Here is a 4,126-nt window from a genome sequence, read left to right as displayed (position 1 = left end):
AAAACACTAAGATACAAAGATGGACACAATATACACATGTGTACACTCTCTCACACACACACACACACACACACACACACAAACATACACAGAGTAACGAGAAGTTAAACTGATACAGTAATGAACAGCTGCAAAAGACTGATTCTGAAAGGTAAATAAGAATTATTTTCAGTTAACACAATTGTTTCTGGTAAGCTGCCTCCAAGAATGTCTATACCTAACTAACCTATCCACCTTCTGTGCCAGTTCCTTCAGACTTGAAGGACTCAGAAATTTTCCTCCTATGCTGTCTTTTAAAAATAATTTATTATATTTTTAAGAATTTCACAATGTATATTGATCATATTCAGACCTTGCCTATCAGCAACCCCCCCTTCTTACCCACCCCACCTGGTTTCACATCCTTTATTATCATTTTTAAGGACTATGGAATTTAATTTGTTTCCCTAAATGCCCTTTGGTGTTATTCTATCTCCCGGAGCCTGGTCATCTTACCCAACACTACATCTTTAAAGAAAACTGATCCTCCCACTCCCAGCTGCTGTCAGTTGTCAATAGTCTCTCAGCTAGTGTTGGGGATTCTTACCCATCTACCCCCGTCCATGATGGAAATTTGTCTGACTTGAGCTTCCATAGGTCTTTTGCATGTTGTTACAATTGCTGTGAATTCCTATGAGTAACTGCAAAGTTTTCTGGAAAACTCTGTTTCCTTGTGGTCATCCCCCACCTCTGGCTCTTACAATCTTTCTATCTCCTCTGCTACAATGATCCCTGAGCCTTGGGAGGCAAGGGTTTTGTAGGATATTTCTTAAGATTTTTATCTTATTGATAAAAAATGTTTTTGAAAAGAGACATTCCCTTACCCAAGACTCAGAGAATATTGTGGAAGAGGGGATGAAAAGAATGGCTTCTGGGGAGGTAGAGTGTTTTCTTTAGTGGTGTAGCCACTGGTAAGTTGCCCCTGCTCCAGTAAATGACCACCCACCCATGCATATGCAAGTAACCCTCCTTAAACTTAGTGGGTCACTGAGAGAGAGAGAGAGAGAGAGACAGAGACAGAGACAGAGAGAAAGAGACAGAGAGAGACAGAGAGAGAGACAGAGAGACAGAGAGAAAGAGAGAGACAGAGAGAGAGTAGGAGGGAGATTTGTTGGATAGAAGAAGGGGTTCAGAGAGTGTGGAAGGTGACAAGAAGGGGCAATGAATGGTTGATATGATCAAAATATATACATGTATGAAACCATCCAATGCTAAAAATATTAAAATAAAAAAGGTGTGAACTCCAGAAAAAAGTGAATCTACTTCTAAGAGAAAACAAGGAAAGTAGTAAAGTGAAATCTATAGAAGAAAAACCTAAAAGCCCCCAACCTAGATCAAAGCAGGAACACAGAGCTTCAGAAAAAGAGAAACTGATGTCATGAAACTTATTTAAAAGATGCCGAATTTCTTTTATAAGAAAGACATTAACAGAAAAAATAAAACTAGGGGGAAAAAACCCATTTATAATCTAAAGAATTAAAAGTATTTCCTAAAGTGGGAAATAAGAAACAGAAGAAAACAATGGGTTTTTCTTACTACTTTCCTTTTAACATTTCCATGTATTAACTTTGATCAAAATTAAAAGTTTACTTTCTCAAAATTATCCCCTGTAGTAAAAGACATACAAACAATTCAAATTTTACTTGTTAAATGGCTAAAGTGCCAAAAATTAAAAACTTGCACAGTGATGCTGGGAGTATAAACTAGAAAAGAATTTCAAGCAGTAAAATACTATATGTCAAAGGTTTTAGAATTTAGATTAATATATCCTCAAAAAAAGCTGTTAAGAAGTATAGCTATGGGGTTGGAGAAATGGGTCAGTGGTTAAGAGTATTTCCTCTTAATGCAAGTTTGGCTTCCAGCACCTACACGGTAGCTAACAACCATCATCTGTAACTCCACTTCCAGAGAATCTGACACCCTCTTCTGGCCTCTGTGGGCACTGCATGCACATGGTGCACTTAGATACAAGCAGGGAAAACACTCATACACATAAAACAAAAATAAATAAATTTAAAATTTTGAAGTATAGCTACTAAGATATTCAAAAGTCTTGCTTATTATAGAGAAAATTTAGAAATTATGTACATGCCTAAGAATAGGTATCAATTAAATATGTTACAGTACAGCTACATATTGGAAAGGCATGCCATTTACATGTAAAAACTAGTTTTTCAGGACTGGAGAGATGGCTCAGCGGTTAAAAGCATTGGCTGCTCTTGCAGAGAACTTGGGTTCTGCTCCCAGCATTCACAAGGCAGCTAACAACCACCCATAACTCCAGTTCCAAAGGATCCAAGGCCCTTTCTGACATCTGTGGGCATTGGACGACATAGATGCACTTACATATATACAGGTTGTACACTCATACACATAAAAATTTTTTTTTAATTTAAAAAAAGCAAATGAGCATGCATGTGTAGAGGCCTTAGATGTCAGTCTTTAGGAATTATCCACCTTTTTTCTGAAACAGAGTTTCTCACTGAGATCTGGGGCTTGCCATTTAGGCTAGATTGGCTGGCCAAAGAGCCCCAGGGATCTGTCTGCCTCTGCCTCCCCAGCACACAGATAGCAGGCATACACTACCACACTTAGTATTTCTCATGGGTGCTGGGGATGAAAATTAGGCCTTGAGGTTTCCAAAGCAAACACTTAAACAATTGAGTTATCTCCTCAGACCCAAGGACATGTCTTTAAAGGAAAATTAGAACAGTGAGGAATAACTACAAATGTGTTTCATAGAGAACAGACATTCTACCTGCATTTTTTAAAGGCAGGTTTTCTGTGTAGCCCCAGCTGGCCTGGAACTTTCTATGTAGATCAGGTTGGCCTTGATCTTACAGAGATTTGCCTGCCTCTGCCTCCTGAGGGCTGGGATTAAAGGTCTACACCACCACACCCAGCCAAGAACAGACATCCTAGAAGTTCTTATGTCCTACCATTCACACATCCCAGAAAAACAAAATTGCTAATAAAAAGAAGCTACCTGTTTGCTCAAGAAAGAAGAAAGGCAAGATGTATGTTTTGCTATTTTTGCTTATCCTCAGCACTAATAATTATGAAAATTGTAGACTAGTTCTAACCATTTGCCCATGAATTTCCTAATTTTGTTTTTCTTAATAGCTGGATAATATTCCATTGTGTACCATACTTTCATTATCCATTCTTCAGTTGATGGATATCTAGGTTATTTTCACTTCCTGGCTACTGTAAATAGAACAGCAATGAACATGGATGAACAGGTATCTCTATAGTGAATAGAGAATTTTTTGGATCATGTGGTAGATCTATTTCTACCTTTTTGAGGAATTTCTACACTGATTTCCATAGTGGCTGTACCAGTTTGCACTCCCACCAGCACTCCTTTCCCCATATCCTTGCCAGCATTTAGCAGTTTATATTTTGAATCTTAGTCATTCTGGCTGAGGTGAGAGGAAGCATCAAAGTAGTTTTAATTTGCATTTCTCTAGTGACTAAAATTCTTAATATTTTTAAAATACTTCTCAGCCATTTGTATTTCATCTTTTGAAAACTCCATTTAGTTCCCTGGTTTGTGTGATATTTAGGCTTTTCCTTTTTTAGTTCTTTGTATATTCTAGATACTAACCCTCTTTCAGAGGTATAGCTGGTAAAGATATTTTCCCATTCTGTGGGTTGTATCTCCACTGGAATGACGGTATTTCTCACTGTACAGAACTTAACCACATTCTGGTTAAATTTAAGGTCCATTTCACAAGATGGAGCCCATACCTGCACTGATTTCATGCCTAGGAGCCAGTCATAGGAGAGAGCCTGCTACTATCATTCTGCTAAATGGACACAGTATTTGTCTTAGTTTGTTTCTCTATTGCTGTGACAAAACACTCTGACCACTACCAACTTGAGGAGGAAAGGGTTTATTTAGCTTACATCTCCCAGGTCACAGTTCATTAGGGAGCCCAAAGTAGGAACTCAGGGCAGGAACCTGGAAGCAGGAGCTGGAACACAGGCCATGGAGGAATGCTGCTTACTGGCTTGCTCCCTGGCCCCTGCTCAGCCTGCTTTCTCATGAAACACAGGCCCACCTGCCCAGGGGTGGCACCACCCA

The 4,126-nt window shown here is 38.9% G+C and overlaps 1 protein-coding gene across 1 annotated transcript in view; it reads right to left on the bottom strand.

The window, feature by feature from the left end:
- Pkhd1 (PKHD1 ciliary IPT domain containing fibrocystin/polyductin) overlaps positions 1 to 4,126 on the bottom strand; it is a 563,112-nt gene that overhangs the window by 503,476 nt on the left and 55,510 nt on the right. The window lies entirely within an intron of this gene.

The sequence above is a fragment of the Nannospalax galili genome, unplaced genomic scaffold, assembly GCF_000622305.1.
Source record: "Nannospalax galili isolate Female #2095 unplaced genomic scaffold, S.galili_v1.0 scaffold329, whole genome shotgun sequence".
NCBI lineage: Eukaryota > Metazoa > Chordata > Mammalia > Rodentia > Spalacidae > Nannospalax > Nannospalax galili.
Note: the sequence above shows the minus strand (reverse complement) of the source record. Positions and strands in the feature narration are given on the sequence as shown.